The sequence below is a fragment of the Phodopus roborovskii genome, unplaced genomic scaffold, assembly GCF_943737965.1.
Source record: "Phodopus roborovskii unplaced genomic scaffold, PHOROB, whole genome shotgun sequence".
Lineage (NCBI taxonomy): Eukaryota > Metazoa > Chordata > Mammalia > Rodentia > Cricetidae > Phodopus > Phodopus roborovskii.
In genome coordinates this window covers 10,803,539-10,822,033 of record NW_026126651.1, presented here as the reverse complement: position 1 = coordinate 10,822,033, position 18,495 = coordinate 10,803,539, and the positions used below count along the sequence as shown (strand labels likewise).

The window sequence follows — 18,495 nt, the reverse complement described above, 5'->3', positions numbered from 1 at the left end:
AGGAAGTGAGCTAGGGGCCTCAGAATTTATTTAAAAACACCATGTAAATAGCAATGGTTTAAAAGAAATGATTTTTCTATCATGTGGCAACAAGATAAGGAAATAGTGAAAAAAAAAATATTTTCCTCCATGTCCTACTTCTTCCTTCAATAACCAAACTCCTTTCCCAGCAGGTAGTACCATAAATGTATATACAGAAATGAAACTTTGCAAATATTGTGTTTCACTTTGCAGAATTTGGAAAATTACAATATGTATACCATACAATATACACATTTTCAGGATGTCAATGGACAATTGTCCTGAGCACTGAAAGGGCTGATTCTTTTATTACATACCTATTAGAGGTTATGGCCATTATGGGTATACCTTCACAAATAAAAACTGACAATGCTCCAGTGTATGTCTCTAGTAAACTGAAATATTTGTTTAAATATTTTAACATAAAGCATATTATTGGTATACCGCATAATCCTTCAGTACAACCAGTTGTTGAGAGATCTAATTGCACTTTAAAGGAATGCTCTGTAAACAGGCAGGGGAAACCAAGACCCCACAATCCAGATTGCATAATACTTTACTAACCTTAAACTTTCTTAATGCTAATGAGAAATGAAAAAAAAAGCCACTGAAAGACACTTGACAACAGGAAAAACTTCTGAGCTAAATCAGCTGATGTACTTCAAGGTCGTGTTGACCTCAGCATGGAAGCCAGGATATGTGCTATATTGGGGAAAGGATTTCACCTTTGTTTCTACAGAAGAAGAAAAACTGTGGATACCATCAAAGCTGATCAAGACATGGTTTGAACAGGAGAAACCTCTTGATGAGGAGAAATGACAGGTCTTCCATCAAGATAAATGCCACAAGTTGTATGGAGACCTCACAAAGGTCAGGTGAGTGTTCTGTTCTTATCTTTACAGGAGAACAGAAAACACCCATCTTCAAGAAGCCAAAAGACATTGCATGTGTAGATGCCTAAAGAAGAAAGGTTAAGCTATCCAGAAGGAATCATCAAACAAAGGAGAATCTGACTTATGGTCCCAATATCTATTCATAGTAAAATCTCTCTACCTGAATGCCTATATCTCCTTACTTCCCATTATGATAATAGTCCCAATTCATCTAAAACCAATGCTGGCTTTGGAGTTAGATTTGGTTCTCCTCCTCTAAACTCAAGCATGTTGTTAAAATAAAATTCAGACTTTCTATCTCATATAAAAAGGCCAATTGGTATAAGTCAAAAGAAAACAAAACCCAGAGACTATTATTGTCAAAACTGATATCTCTCAAAAACCCTAATTTCTCTCCTTAATTTTACCTTTCCCAGTATGCATACCTACAAAAGTTAAACTTTCTGTGTTGATATTAATGTTGAAGTCTTCCAAAGTGAACAACAAAATTTCCTAACAGCAATCATTGAACTCTCTGGAAAGAAGATGGGACCCCATTTTATTGATTCCACTTGATTCAACTTGATGTCTTTGAACTAGTAAACAACACTCTAGGACCAGATTGGGACGAATACTGTTCTAGACAATTCCAGATTAGGTAGCTGAGATGCTGCACCTTCTTAAACACTATGGCAAGAGCTTCAGATAAGAACTTCAGACAAGCATCATCTGTCATTCAGAGACTAGTTACAAATGTTACAGCTAGTCCTCTTGAGACTTAACCATTGTTAATTTTTTTTATTTTTTTCTTAGTTTACATATTGATCCTAGTTCCCTATCTCTCCCTCCCATGCCCCCTGACCACAATTCCATCCCCCCCACTCCCCAGGGAGGGTGGTGATTTCCAGGAAGGGTCAACAAAAGCTGTCAAGTCATTTGGAGTAGGGACTAGGACCTCTCTCGTGCCTCTAAGTTAAGGGAGTATTTCTCCATGGGGAATGTGCTCCCAAAGTCCTTTTGTGCACCAAGCATACATCCTAGTTCCACTGTCAGAGGTCCCTTAGACTTGCCAGGCCTTCTAGCTGAGACCTATGTTCAGGGGGTCAGAGTAGATCCAATGCTGGATTCCCAGCTATCAGTCTGGGGGTCCACTGGCTCCTCCTTGTTCGGGTCTCTGTGGGTTTCTGTAGCCTGGTCGTGTGTTCCCTCTCTGCATCTGGATTCCAGTTCAGCTCAGTGTTTAGCTGTGGGTTTATGCTTCTGTTTCCATCAGCTACTACATGAGGGGCTCTATGATGGTGGATAAGTTAGTCATCAGTCTCATTATCAGGGAAGGGCATTTATGATAGCCTTTTCACTGTTGTTCAAATTGTCAGAGTTTTGATCTCTAGACATTTCTATAGAGTCAGTTTTCTCTTCAAAACCATAATGGCTCCCTCTTTTATGGCCTCTCTCTCTCTCTCTTTTCTCTCATCTATTCCTCCCCTGACTAAATCTTCCTAGTCCCACGTGCTTTCCTCCATTGTTTAGCTTTTTATTCCTACTTGATCTCATAGAATCACTGTCACCCCATTACAGAAGGAAGTAATTCTAAGAAAACAATTCCTCCTTTCCCCAATGTTGGCTTAAAGGGTATTTTGGTTTTGTTTTGTTTGTTTATTTTCATCTCTGTAAAAAGGATATTATCTCCTGCTTAGAATTGGTTTTAAGTTGTATAGGGTTGGGTATGGAAGATGATGGTCAGACTCAGCTATCTCTTTTAGAAAAGTTTAAGGGTGTGGATGGTAAGGGTATGGTTGGGATGTGATATAGGTAGATTGACATATCTTCTAGTGAACTATTTTTGGCAACTATTAGCTATAGATAACTTCTATGATAATTTGTATATTTGTCATACAGTGTAGGGTCTTCTTTCTGTTTATGATGTTTTGTACACATACATAAAACTGTCTTTATCATATTCCATGTATATATGCTTCTACATATGCTTAAGATATTTTGTATACTGATATAATTTAGGATATTTTATCATGTTGCACTTTACAATTCTACCTCTGCTCAAGACATTTCAGTTCTACGTGTGTGTGCGCGCGAGCGTGCATGCTTCAGCCATTGGGTAATATGTTTCTGAAAATTACAGATTAGTTATATATGCTTCTTATACTTATGAGGTTAGTCATAGATATTTGATCTTCAAACACTTCAAAGACCTGCAGAATATGACATATAAATGTGCTAATAATTTAGTGCTCTGTTGACATGAGACACAATTGCTCCTGACAGCACCAATCTATTACTGAGAGTATGATGGGCACCAATGTCATTCTATCTGAAGTTTGTATTCTCTTTGGCTACTGGCCTCTTGGGCAAAGAACTGCCCTTACCTTGACCACTGACCTTGGACAAGCTCTCCTAACTGGAATAGCAGAAAATAAAGACTGCTGAAACTTGCCAAGTCAGGGTAAGGCAGTTTTTCAATTTCCCTGCTTCTAAGATGGTCTGTCTGATACATTAGGCTTTAGCCAAAGTTGGTCACCCAGTCATTGCTGTGAGACCTTGGGTGACTATCCAGGTAGCCTGCTGTTTCTGTCTTTGCTTGCACCTTTAGGAAGCTGCATGCTTGCACTTCCCGCCTACCCTAGTAATGTTATTTTCCTTCTCAGGTCTTAGATAAGATTGAAGACTAGATAGTCATAAGTATATCCTCTCTTATCTTAGATAGACAAGACTTAGGCTTTCCAGATTAGGGCTACTATCAGAGTAATCTCTGTCATGCTTTTATCCTGCTGGTAGTAGGTTTTAATTTGTGTATGTTTATCTTTCCCTTTCCTGTAATATACATGACATTTGTTACCATTGTTCATATATTTTTGCACCAGGCTTAAACCTCCTTCTTTAGACTAAAAGGGGAAATGTAGTGGCATTCATTCTTGCTGGTGTATTTGTGTTAGTGGCCACACCCCTTTGGGCATGGCTTGAGGTGTGGGCAAAACCAGAAGGAGGGAAATGTAGGGTGGTTCTCTCTCTCCCTCTCTCTCTCTCTCTTTCCTCTCTCTCCTTCATCACAGATGGGACCAGAAGGGCAAAGAAAGACTGTGGTGATTCTTTATTATCTGTGTAAATTGTTTCCCAATAAAACACCCATTTATCATTTATCTTGTGTCTAGTGAACTCATTACAATCCCTGCCTTCATGGGTGACTTCCTACTCTTGTGTAATCCTTAAATGACTAGCCAACATTGCTTAGGTCCCTGTCTCCTCTTGTGTCTTTCAGTGAACTGAGATGCCCTCTTTAACCCCACAGCAGCACACCTCTCGGGTAACTACAAAGATAAAGCCTGTGGCTTGCCTTTAGAAAGGACAAAGGTGCTTCTACACATTTAAGAATTACTGTCTAGTTCTAATGACATTAGACTCATACCACCCATGCTAGGGGTAGTTTCTGAATTTCATCTATCACTTAGACCTACATGTCAGGAATTGGAGATCCAAATTATCTTGATTAGTAAATTCCAAGATATTTGGACATAAACAACTGACAAGAAATAAAGGGGGATTATGCATAGCTGTAGTCAGGATGATCTTGAGGTAGCCTTTAGTATAAAAGGATATAGGAATTTACCATTAACTTTCATGCCTACTCTTTAACAAATGCTTCCCATCACACTAGCAATGGAGAGGTCCATCATTTTAAATGCTTCTAAGCTACCAACTTGGGAGACTCCCCATAAGAAGTTGCCAAATTTGCAACCCTAAAGCACATCGGAGATATAAATATCACTTCTCAGGTTAATTGGGCATGGTAATAACTAGAAAGTTCTGGGTTTATACTGTGGCTCTGGGTATACTTAACTGAGTTCTTCATTTGTGACTTAGTGGTCACTCTCCAAGACTTCAGGAAGCACACATGCTGGTAGAATAATTCATTGTGGCAGCCATTCTCTTTGGGATTTCAATGGTATGAGACAGAATAAAAATAGCAGAAGAAAATGCAGAATCAATTAAAGACCTTCTTGTATTTCAAATACCAAATAGCTAGTGACGGCAGTGAAATAAGTAAGTAATAGGGTGTGTGGAGTGGCCATTTGTACTTTCCTTGCCCTTGCTAATGTTTTAGTCATACATGTCTATGTGTGCTGGTCCTTATCTGGTCCTTATGCAATTCAGGATCCTGGTGCTAAATGCCTTTCTGTTCTTGGCATCATGCACTGATGATTTGATGTATGGCATATAAAAATCAATCTCAAAACTGTCCACAGATGTTTCTTTTTTCCTGGCCACTTTTCCTAATGCTAACAGGTACCTTGTTCATACAATAAGCAAAGTGTGTACTGCTCAGTCATATTCTCCTTTTTTCCAAAACAGAATAAACAAGCTTGCTCAGGTTTTGACTGGCTGTGCAAATACCCATCTATTAAAAGATGACTTGTCTGAATCAATGATGAAAACAAATCTCTGAAGATGGTATACAACTCATACAAATGACAATCAGAGGTCCAGAGATGAGCCCTCAAATAAGACAAATAAGATTCTCAGAGCCTGCCTTTGCCTAATGAGGCCTTGGTGAAGTCTTCTGACCACTATGTGTGGGTTTCATCTCCTAGCTATTAAGGTAATGTGCAATTTTTTCTGGTGACACAAAACTTGCATTGTTTTTTTTGTTTGTTTGTTTGTTTGGTTTTTTTTTTTTGGTTTTTTTTTCTTACTGAGAATAAAGCTGATGACATTTTCTTTGAGGAAATATGTAACAGATAAAAAAAAATGTAAATGTGGAAGCAAAAGCAACTGGTATGTACACTGACAGTCATACTAGCATTTCAAAAATAATATTGCCTTCCTGTTAGGTATATATAATGAAACATAGGTTTTAAATCTGCTACTATCAGTGTTGAGTATTTTTAAGACAATTTCTTTTTCATTGTTTTAGTGATCTAAGACTTGAAAATTCAATTTAGATCAGACAGGTGAGTAACCATAAACTTTAGCAACTCTATGCATTGTTCTGTATGCAACTATCTGATGCCAAGGTATCCTTTTGCAGTCTTACTGGAGCTTACTGTTGTGATATTTTAACCTTATCCAAAGATTCATGATTGAATATTTGTTGTTTCTGTTCTTTCCTTTTCATTTTTACTATTTTCTAAATTATGTAAATGGTGTAAAATTAAGGAACTTGGTTTTAGCAATTTATATTGGATAAATTTATTAAGATCAAGTTGTTGGGAAAAAATATCACACTGTACTTATTTGATTATTTACTACAGTTCCAGAATAGAGACCCATGGCTCATAAGGAGTCTGTGTTCATATTATAGTATTCTTTTCTTCTAGTTTCATCAGTGAAGGCTGACATGAAGTCACTGTTCTTTTTCCAACATGGAAATATGTATGCAATTTTATTGTTTTCTATGGTATATAAGTCATAGATATAAGATATTTGAATGGATTCTGGGATCTTAAAACATCTTATCTCTATTAGTTAATTGCTGGTTTTGGATGGTGTAAGTTTATTGAGTTGTAGAAATTTAGTATATGTAATTTTGTGTAAGTGTTCTATATTTCAACAGAGAGTAAAATACAGCATCAATCTAGTGCATGTTGGTTGATACGTTTCTTGGGAATGTTGTCTAGAGGATGATATTTTACTTGGTGCTTAATGATTGGTGTCCTCAGAACTGGACAAGGATTCAAATGAGAGCGAAAATTTAATGTATGATACTTTTGTAGTATGATGGTTTGAATAGGAATGCTGCCCATAACTCATTTGCTTGAATGCTTAGCACCAGAGAGTAGCACTATTAAAAGGAATGGCCTTGTTGGAGTAAGTGTGGCCTTGTTGGAAGAAGTGTGACACTGAGGGATGGGATTTGATGTCTCAGATCTTCAAGCTGTGGCACTTTTTTCCTGATATCTGATGATCCAGTTGTAGAACTCTGAGCTATCTTTCCAGCACCATGTCTGCCTATGTGCCACCATGTTTGACAGATATACTGTTAAAAAGCACAGTAAACTAATATACTTTATTTAAGATAGCTTAAATAACATTTATTAAACTAAACTTAGTTAATATAAGTAAATTCTATAACAAAATAATAGAATTTATCATTGACATTCATACCATAAAAATCTTAATTTTCAATCATCCCAATACTTCCAAATATAAACAGAAATGAATACTAAAATTTAAAGGTTCCAAGTCATTGTATCCACAGGTTTCTAAGTTTCTATATTATTTAAAATAATATTCTTAGTCACAAATTTATAGTTTAGTTTTATTGTTGTCAAAAATATTGAAAAGTCAAAATAGACTATAACAATAAAATCATATTAACAAATTAATTGGGAGAAACTTCATAGTATGAATTTAGATAAATTTGTAAGAAAAATGTTCTAACATATTTTCCAAACTTTTAATATTTTTAATAGTTTTTAAAAATGTTTACACCTAATGAATTTGAGTACATATTTGGTATATGTGTTTCATTATTAATTGGATTTTTATTGACAATTGTATGCATGAAAAAAATACATTCTAATTACTCTTACTCTCTTCATTTTCTTGCTAATCCATCTGCTTGACCATAAGTCCTTTTCCTATGCTTATATCTTTTTGTTTTATAAGCCACTTATAAGCAAGGGTGATCACTGTAACCATGAATTTGGACGTATCCACTGGAGTATTGTAGACTCACCAGTGACTACAAATCTGAAACAACCCTGAATCAAAGAATGGATGAAGAAAATGTAGTACATTTACACAATGGAGTATTACTCAGTGGTTATTAAAAAAAAAAAGAAACAAAAACAAAACAAACAAAAAAAAAAACCCAATGACATCATGAAATCTGTAGGCAAATGGATGGAACTAGAAAAAAAAAAAAAAAAAAAAGATCATCCTGAATAAGGTAATCCAAAAAGACAAACAAGGTGTGCAAGGTGTGTACTTATTCATAAGTGGTTATCAGGTACAAAGCAAAGTATAACCAGGATAAAATTCACAATCCTAGAGAAGTTAGTTAAAAAGGAAGACCTTAAAAGGGACACACATGTAGGGCTACAGGAAGAGGAAGTAGTTAAGATCTCCTGGGTAAACTGGGAGGATGTGTGTAGAAAGGAGGAGATAAGAACACGAGGGATTGAGGTGACCTAGTTGGGGGGAGAGACAGAAAAGGAGAGCAACGAAAGAGATATCTAGATAGAGGAAGTCATTATGGGATTAGGGAGAAACCTGGTGCTAGGGGATTCCCAGGAATTCATAAGAATGGCCGCAACTAAGAAACCTAGCAATAGGGAAGAGGGTCCCTGAACTGGTCTTCTCCTTTAATCAGATTGATGACTACCCTAATTGTCACCATAGAACCTTCATCCAGTAACTTAAGGAAGCAAATGCAGTGATACACAGCTAAGCACTGGGTTGAGCTCCTGGAGTTCAGCTGAAGAGAGGAAGGAGGGATCATATGACCAAGGGAATGTCAAGATCATGGTGAGGAAAACATCTTAGAGACAGCTAATCCAATTTCATGGCAGGTTACAGATTCTGGACTGACAGCTAGGAAACCAACATGGGACTTAAGTATGGTTCTAAATATGGGTGATTGTTGGTGGCCTGATCTGTTTGTGGGGTCACTGGCAGTGAAACCAGGACTTATCCACAGTGCATGAGGGCTTTTTGGAGCCCCTTGCTCAACCTTGATGCAGGGGGAGAGGTTAGTCCTGCCTCAACTGGGTATGCCAGACTTTGTTGACTCCCCAAAGGAGGCAATGCATGCTCTAAAGAGTGGATGGGGTGGGATGCGGGAGGTGGGAAGGGCAGGAGAAGTGAAAGAAGGGGGAACTGTGGTTGGTATGTAAAATGAAAACAAAAAGGTTTAAATGAAAATAAATAAATAACCTAAAAAGAAGTAAATACATAAATAAATAAATGTGCAAATACATAAATAAAAAAAAAATCTTAAAAGACTTCCAAAAGAAATCAAATATACTAGAGGATGAACTGGTAGAGTTAATATTTGTAAAAATAACCATGTAAGGGAAAGTGCTTTCCGTTTTCAATATAATCCCTATCAAAATTCCAAGGATTCATCAAAGAAATTATTTTAAATCTTAAAATTCATAAGAGTATGTAGGACTACCCACATCCAAAGCACTCAAAAGCATAAAGAAAAATATTAGAGTTGTCATAGCATGTAATTTCACACACACTATGTAGTCATTCTTATAAAACAACACGATACTTGCAGAAAAACTAAAATATAGACCAATATACTATATAAATTATATATATATATATATATATATAATAAAAACAGAAATACACCCATCAGGTGTTGGGAACAAATCAGCATCTTCAACAAACAGTTCTGGGAAAACTTAATATGCACATGTTCAAGACTGAAACTAGATCCCTCTGAGCCACCCAGCATAAAAATCCACTCAAAACAGACAAAAGACTTTAACATTAAGACATGAAGGATTGAAGATGTTACCAGGGAAAACGCTTCAAGTTATATTCATAGGCAAGGACTTCCTGAAAGTAACTTGAGGAAGTCATAAAGTAACAGCTAGAAATCACAAACAGGGTTATATAAAATTAAAAAGTTTCTGTACAGTAAAAGATACAAAAGTCAAAGCTGTAAAGACTGGTGAGCTGCTACTTTATTTACTCACAGAATAGCTAGGTTTGGCTCCACATTGTAGCACACAACTCCCTCTAACTATAGTTCCAAGCAATCTGTCACCTCCCAGTTACTTTAAACAAATGTGCACAAACCCTCATGAAGGCTCATGCACGTAAAAATTAACAAATAAATAAATAAATCTGTTTTTTTTAAAAGAGTGAAGATTTAGCCTACAAAATGGGAGAAAATCTTTGCCACTTACACATCTGAAGGGAACTAATATCAAGAATATATAAGATGCTGCAAATACAAAACATCAAAACCGTAAGCAATGAGTGAAAATGTCTTTAAGAAAATTAAGTAAAAATGGGTAATAAATACATGTTTGAAAGGGAAATTCAAATTGAAAGATTGGCATTCCGCTCTGTTCCTATTAGAAAGGCTTTTCATTAATGTCACAGACAGGGCTCCTTCTGAAGATGGTTGTTACTATAGTTTCTGTTTTCTAAGCATGAGAACCTGGGCTTGATCTATATATCTTAAGTAAAAAGAAAGCTCCTTCTGAAGATGGTTGTTGCTATAGTTTCTGTTTTCTAATCATGAGAACTTGAGTTTGCCCTATAGAGCTTAAGTAAAAAGAAGGCTCCTTCTGAAGATGGTTGTTGCTATAGTTTCTGTTTTCTAAGCATGAGAACCTGAGTTTGATCTATAAAGCTTAAGTAAAAAGAAGCCAGGTATGATGGCACATGCTGAAATGCCATCACTAAAGAGACTGAAACAGGTCAGATCCAAGCCAGTGAGAGACCCTACCTTAAAGCAAACAAAAACAAACAAGCAAACAGCAACCCCCCCACACACACACACCAGTTAAACAGAACCTGAAGAACGGCACCCAAGATAGATTTCTGACCTCCATATGTATGTATACATGTGTATTCACGAACCCACACCCACACATGAAAAGAAACAACAGAAAATGCTGAAGAGAAGGGAGATGATGGGGACCTTTATATGAAGCTGCTGATAATATAAATTATTTCATCCACTATGGAAGTCTACATAGAAGTTCTGAAAAAAAAGAAAGGAAAAAAAAACTAAAATTACAAAATACCATGTGATGGGGGCAACAACACTCTTGGGAATATAATACAGTACAGAACAGAAGCATGTGAACATCCTTGTTCACCATGAAACAATTTAAAATGGATGAATCAATTGAATCAATTTTTATGTCTATGAATACATTAATAGAAAACTGAGCTTTTCTTTATCACTAAAGAATGAAATGATCTTTCCTGGATTTGTGAATTGTAGGCTGGTTATCCTTTGTTCTATAACTAACATACACTTATGATAGAGTACATACCATGTTTGTCTTTCTGTGTGGGTTACCTCACTCAGGGTGCTTTCTTTTAGTTCCATCCATTTGCCTGAGAATTTCAAGATGTCATTCTTTTTTTTTTTTTTTTTTTTTACCACTGAGTAGTACTCCATTGTGTATATGTACCACATTTTCTTGATCCATTCTTTAGTTGACTGGATGTAGGTTGCTATGAACACAGTTGAATAGATGTCCTTGTAGTATGAGAGTGCATCCTTTGAGTACATGCCTAAGAGTGGAATAACCGAGTCTGGAATAGATTGAGTCCCATTTTCCCGAGAAGCTGTCAAACTGATTTCCAAAGCTGTACACGTTTGAATTCCTACCAGCAATGAAAGAGTGTTCCCCTTTACCATATCCTCTCCAGTATGTTGAGCAATTCCATAAATGCCTTTTGGATATTAGAGATTCCTTTGTTAAGAATTCTCTATTTAGATCTGTAACCCATTTTTAATTGGATTATATGGAAACAAGAAATACCCTAAGAGAGATATGCATGTATTTCCTGAGAAAGGGAAAGGTACAAGATCTCCTGAGTAAACTGGGAACATGGGGGAGGAGGAGGAAGGTAGGAGAGAAAGGAAGAGAGATGGGGGAGGAGAACATGAGGGATCAGGAAGGTCAAGTTGGGAGAAGGACAGAGAAGAGCAAGAAAACAGATACCTTGATAGATGGAGACATTATGGGCTTAATGAGAAACCTGGAAATTCCCAGGAATCCACAAGGATGACCCCAACTAAGAATCTAAGCAATAGTGGAGAGGCTGCCTTAAATGCCCTTCCCCTATGATGAGATTGATGACTACCTTAATTGCCATCCTAGAGCCTTCATCCAGTAGCTGATGGAAACAGAAGCAGACATTCACAGCTAAGCACTGAGCAGCACTCTTAGAATCCAATTGTAGGGAGAGAGATGAGTAAAGGGGTGAAGACCATGCTGAGGAAACCCACAGAAACATCTGACCTGAGCAAGTGGGAGTTCATGGACTCCAGACTAACAGCTGGGGAACTAGTACAAGACTGAACCAGGCCCCCTGAATGTAGGTGTCAGTTGGGGGACTTGGGCCATCTATGGGGCCTCTGGCAGTAGAACCAGTATTTATCCCTAGTGCATGAACTGGTTTTTTGGAGCCCATTACCTATGGAGGTATAGTCTCTCAGCCTAGACAGAAGGGGGAGAGCTTAGGATCTGCCCCAAATGATGTGACAGACTTTGGCGATGCCCTATGGGAGGCCTCACCCTCTCTGAGGAATGGATGAGGAGGGTAGGATGGGGAGGTGGTAGAGGGAGGTGAGAGGATGGGAAGGAGAGGGAATTGGGATTGGGATGTACAATAAGATTATGTTTAATTTAAATAAAAAATAATGAAATGATCACATTTACAAGAAAATATTTGAATGAAGCCAGATTTTAATCATACTAAGTGAAAATAGTCATACTCAGAAAAAAGGGTCATATTTTCTTTTATTTAGAAACTTGATTTCACACACAAGCATACTGATACACACACACACACACACACACAAACACTCAAAAGGCACAGAAGTGGGGGAGGGAAGTGTTCAGGGAAAGGAGTAGAGGGTTAGCAACAGGAAACAGGAAGTCAACAGAAGAGGGTAAAGAGAAGATGGTAAATGTGGTTGGAGTAGATGATATATTTTAATGAAAAGGCTATGGAGTCCTCCACTTTGTACAAGAAATGCATGCTATTAAAGCAAGGGAGAAACATGTTTATCTAGCTATTTACTACATTTATGTAGCTAATAACTATAGATTATGTGATTTTACAGTCTGCCATACATAATGCATTGGCTTCACCTACAGTGCTAAATATACCAGATCCAAATCAGTATGATTTTTCAACTTCCTAACTTGAAAGCCTGTTAGTACAAAATTCAACTTTTTCAGTAAAAGTTACAATACTTTACTTAACTATATTTTTATAACTAAAACATACTGACAGGATTATGGAAACAGGATTAAAGAATTTAGCACAAGTTAATACATACACTTCTTACATGTGTGATAGAACATCTATTGTTTTCTTTCTGTTTGGGATGTTACTGGTATTTATTTTAATTTCTTCAATAGATATATGCTTACTTAAATTTATGTTTCTTTTGTGAGATTTGTCAGGTCAACTGACCAAAGAGTTGGTCAATTACAATGAGGTTATTAAACAGAAATGTTCATTTTTACAACACTTTGAATACTCGAATTTTTTAAAGTTAGACTGCCTATAGTCTTATCAATTTTATTTGTCTTTTTTAAAACCCAGGTTTTGGTTTTCTTAATTTATTTGATTTTGTTGATTCTAGTTAATACTTTCATTAATTTAACATTACTATTTTAACATTACTATTGGATTTTCTGGTTTACTTTGTGTTTTTTTTCTAGTTTCCTCAAGTAGAGAATATTAATTTTAGAACTTTCTTTTCCATCATTGCTCTAAATTTCTAAGGATTTTTTAATGCAATATGAAATTTGGTATGTGGTATCTTCATTTACTTTTAAATAATTTTCAATTTCTTGAAACTTCTTATCTAATGTTATTTACAAGTTTAATTGGACTAGAATTTTAGCAGGCTGTAAAGAAGTATGGAGCTCACACACATCATTGCCTAATGTATGTGAGGCATAGGCTTTGAACCACACCCAGCACTGAAAAAAAAGTCTAAACTCTGAAAATGCAGTGGACAAAAGACCAAATTCCAACTAATTTCTTAACTAGTGCCAGACTGATAAGAGCTCTATGCTGTCCTTATAGTTTAGAGATGATTATATGTTTATCATATATTTAATACATTTTCATTTTCTCTCAATATTTTTTCAGGAAGGACAAAGTAGAAATTATCATAATATTAGTTATCTTTGAGACAGTATATAGAAATGAGAAAAGGCCTTTGTCTTCTATTTTCATATCTTTTAATTTCTATTGGTTTATTTGGTGTGAAATAATTTAATGAACACTGATCATGTGCAACACCCAGGTATATTTTGACACACATAAATTAAATCCTGTGAATCACTCAATTTAGAGGCATGTTTCAAATATTGTTACTGCTGTAGGTTTCTGGTAATTTTCTTACTAGGTGAATGTAGCATTTTAAATTCAAAACAAAAACTTTCATTTGATTTTTGGAACTGTACAATTTTCTGATCTTTGTTCAAATGTAATTAAAAGAACACAAATCTTCAAAAACTCTAAATCCTTAGAACTTTTTCAATTATGTTATTGATTTTAGGCTTAATTGTATTGTGGTCTCAAATAAGCATTCCATGTCCTGTGTGTTGTGGGGGATTCCTTTCACAATTCCTTTCACAACATTCTCAATTAACATGTGGTGGGTGGTATAGCAGAACTCAGACCCAGTCCAATTTCACCAATTATTTCATTTATCATTGGCATTTTATTTGAGCACATCCATAAAATTTTGGTTGCATAATTTCATTTCTGTAATTTGCATTTATTTATTTTTTTACAACTTTGTTTCCTAAAAAATTTGTCTTCAAGCTGATGGATATTGTACTTTGTAGAATATTTATGGTGACACCTAAAAAATCCTATTGACATTTCCAGCATCTGGTTCTTGATGTTGGCACTTGCAGAATATTATCTGTTATTGAAAGTGCAACTTTTTTTTTTTTTTTTTTTTTTTTTTACTTTTTGCTATAATGATTTTTTGGTCCTGTCTGGGACACTTAGGAATTATGGGACTCTAGGTCTAATAGAATCTTTAATCAGTCCTTCTATGTAGCAAGGTCACAGTGACTTTAAGTTCAGCTTCAGAATTCACCAGGTTTATCATAACCAAGCAAAAATTAGAGGCTTATTGGTTTACTAAATGGTTAGAATGGAATTTCTGCTTTCTTTAGCCCCACTGATACATTCCCAACAAAAGGCGGTAGCTTAAGCTACATTTGCCTCCTATTGAGGATGTGATTTTAGTTTTTCATTGTAGCCTAGTGATGTCAGAGAGAAAAATCCAAGTCTTGTTTATTTTCATTTACATTAGGTGTGACTGAAGTCCAAATCTCCGCTGGGACTGTTGAAAGTAGGGTGTGCTTCAAATGGTGTTAAACAAACAATGACTTAGCCTTGTCTGACACTATTCTTATTGTTTATGTGCTGGGGGTTGTTGGAGGGTCTCAGTGTTCCCTTAAACTCCACTGATATAACTATGGTAGAGAATCAAAAATCAGTTCTCCTCAAGGCACCACTGGAAGGTGATGGGAGTTCAGGTGACACAATCCTAGCAAAGCAATTGATACATTGTCACTACCAACACATTTTCCTGTTTCATGTTGTCTTTTCTTGTGGAACATAAACCTGGAGTGGAAAGTAAACAAGCTGTTTTGCATGAACTAGAAATACATTTAATATGATCTAACGGGAAAAACAAATAATCTCCAAATAAATTCTTTTGAGTTGCAGTTTCTCTGTATAGCCCTAGCTGTCTTGGAACTCACTCTGTAGACCAGGCTGGCCTCGAATGCTGAGAGATCTGCCTGGCTCTGCTTCCAAAGTGCTGGGATTAAAGGCATGCATAGCAACTGACCAGTCCCAAACAGATATTCTTAAGCAAAACATGCCACACTGTGGAAGAACTACAAGCTACTATAGTGATTAAAAAATAATGGGCTTGTATATTTGAAAAGGAGGGAAAATGTTTATCTACAGATGATATGATTATCAATGAAGAAATCCAAAGAATCTAAAAACAGAACAGACAACCTTGAAGCTTGACTAGAAATTACATATCTCACAATCAGAGCAGTGAATATTTTTGTATTTTGCTAATTATCTTCCAGTTACTTCATCACAATGAATTAATTTTTGTTCAACTAGCTTACTTCCTAAAGCTTAATTTACACACCACATAAGAGCAGAGGACTGTTCATTCTTTTGCTTCTCAATGCAGACCAATGACATCACTTGAGTATAGACAAAATAATACTTAAAGTACTAAATAAAGAATTCTTTGCTAGTCTGCTTTTATCTACAGATAAACTTAGTATACAAGCAGAATGATTGTATCGTGTTTTCCAAGAAATCCTTACCTACTCTTCCCCAGAATTAAATTATACATTACAGGATTGGACAGCTGGCAAGAATAACACATTTATTGTTTATCAAGAATAATGTTTATGAATGCCTATTTATATCAAGAATAATGTTTATGAATGCCTATTTATTTAGACAGAAGGTAGAGTAAGTGGTTTCTCTTATGAAAATTGATTGGCTATACAATAGAAAAATAGAAATTGTATTTTCCTTCCTTCCTTCCTTCCTTTCTTTTTTCCAAGACAGGGTTTCTATGTATTGTTTTGGAGCCTGTCCTGGTACTAGCTCTGTAGACCAGACTGGTCTCGAACTCAGAGAGATGTGACTGCCTCTGCCTCCCTAGTGCTGGAATTAAAGGAGTAACCCACCAACTCCCAGCTCCAGAAATCGTATTTTTCTTTAGTAATTATACTTACATTTGACTTCCAGTCAACCTGTCTTGGGAACATTTGATCTACTGCCAAGGGGTTCCACACTTTAGACAATGTAACACAACATCCTTATCTACATCCTTATCTACAAAGTTCTCAGTTGAGAACTGACACACAAACACACACACACACACACACACACACACACACACACACACACACACACACGCACACCAATTTCCCCATGTTTCCCTTTTTAATTTTCAGGTCAAATTTAAAGGAAAAAAAATGCCTCTTTTTCCCCCTTTATTTAAATTTGAAACAAGGTTGTTTTGCGTGTCAATCCCAGTTCCCTCACCTTCCCATCCTCCCCTATTACCCATTCCAAACCACAGCCCATCCACTTTTTATTTTTTATTTTTGAAGGCCTCACCCTCCCTGGGGAGTCTTCAAAGTCTGTCATATCATTTAGAGCATGGCCTAGGCCCTCCCCCATGTGTCTAGGCTGAGACAGTATCCCTCTATGCTATCTCTTAATGTGATTCCATTTATTAGAATAGCTGTGGCCAGTTCTGGTGGCACATACCTTTAATTTCAACTCTTGTGATCCAAAGGATGGTGGATCTCTGTGAGTTGGAAGTTAGCTACTCTGCATGGTAAAGTCTAGATTAAGTCATGAATTCATAATGAGACCATGTCTCAAACAAAGAATAATACTTTTTATTGTGATATTTGTAAGAAGATATCAGCAAGCCTCTTACTTTCAGATTATTTAAATTTTTGCAGTGTTGAGAATCAAATATTAGACCTTACACATTCTAAGCAAGCAGTCTACTACTGAACTTTGTATCTAGTCCCCTATCCACTTTTGCAAATAATTTTTGTAGGGCTGGGAGATTAATCCCAGAGCTATATTGCGGTTAAATAAGGATCAGGATAAACAAATAGGCCAAATAGATGTTTATTTAGGGAGAAATAACTTACAACCTAGACAGATGAACACCAGGAAATTCCACCCGATGCTCTCCTGTCCGAGTCCCGCCAAGAAGAGAGCTTTTCCCTGCTCTTCCTCCGACCTCCTTCCACAGGTCACTTCCGCCCATGGCTCCACCCCCTAATGGGCGTGGTCAGTGCCACAGAAGGACTATCTCACTACAATTCCCATTTTAGTCTAAAGAAAAGATTTAGGCTTAATACAAAACTATATACAAAACAGTGAATAACAAGTGTGCTCTAAGAAAAGGAAAATCGAGAACAAAATGACCTACATATCTAGTCCTAGGGTGAAGGCATAGCGGAGTTTACAATAGAGTTAGTTGTCCTAAGCTGGAAAACTAAGTCTAGTACCTAATATATCTAACTAGGAAGAGAGAATAATAGTTGTGATAGTTTAATCTTCAACCTCATCAAGACCTGAGAAGGAAAATAACGATACTAGAGTAGACAGGAAGTGCGGATGGACAACTTCCAAAAGTTCAGCAAGGACAGAAACACCAAGCTACCTAGACAGTCACCACTGCAATGTTCTCACAGCAATGTTAGTACACCCAGTTTTGACTAAGGCCAAGAGAACCTGACAGACCACAACAACAGCAGGGAGGTAGAATGGCTGTCTTACCCTGACTTGGCAAGGTCCTGCAGTCTTCTATATTTGTCTCCTGCAAGCACATAGGACTGCATGTCCAAATCAGTGGTCAAGGTGGGGGCAGTTCTTTGCCCAACAGGTCATTAGCTGAGGCAAGAATGAACTCCAGCAGGAGCAACAACAGTGTTTACTCCTTTACAGAGCTACATGCATCTTAGGCAAGTACTAGGCCAAAGGCTCGGTTCATTTAACATTTTCCAAAGGCAGGTCACTTTTTATCACCTTAACTTTTAGGGGGGAGAAAGTTTGGTCTGGGAATTCTCCTTTGCTTCTGAAGGACAGCAATACCAGCCATACTAATTCTTGATTTGCAGCATTCTCCTCCATTTAATAGCTTGAACATGGATTCATTTTGGGGTGATTGGAACATAGAAACTCTGATCTAATTAGTGGATTAAACTTAATTATTGGATTAATCTGAAGGTATTATTGGGGAATGTTAAGTGGAACAAATAAATCACTCCAAAAGCAATGAGGGCAGTAGATTGTGGACTGAATCCTCCAATACCATGAGCCAAAACAA

The 18,495-nt window shown here is 36.6% G+C and overlaps 1 non-coding gene across 1 annotated transcript; it reads left to right on the top strand.

Moving 5' to 3' along the window:
* Positions 1-5,325: 5,325 nt before the first annotated feature.
* On the top strand, positions 5,326-5,391 carry LOC127214052 (small nucleolar RNA SNORD109A). Its single transcript, XR_007833773.1, has one exon. It is a non-coding gene; the product is annotated as a small nucleolar RNA SNORD109A (small nucleolar RNA).
* Positions 5,392-18,495: the final 13,104 nt, after the last annotated feature.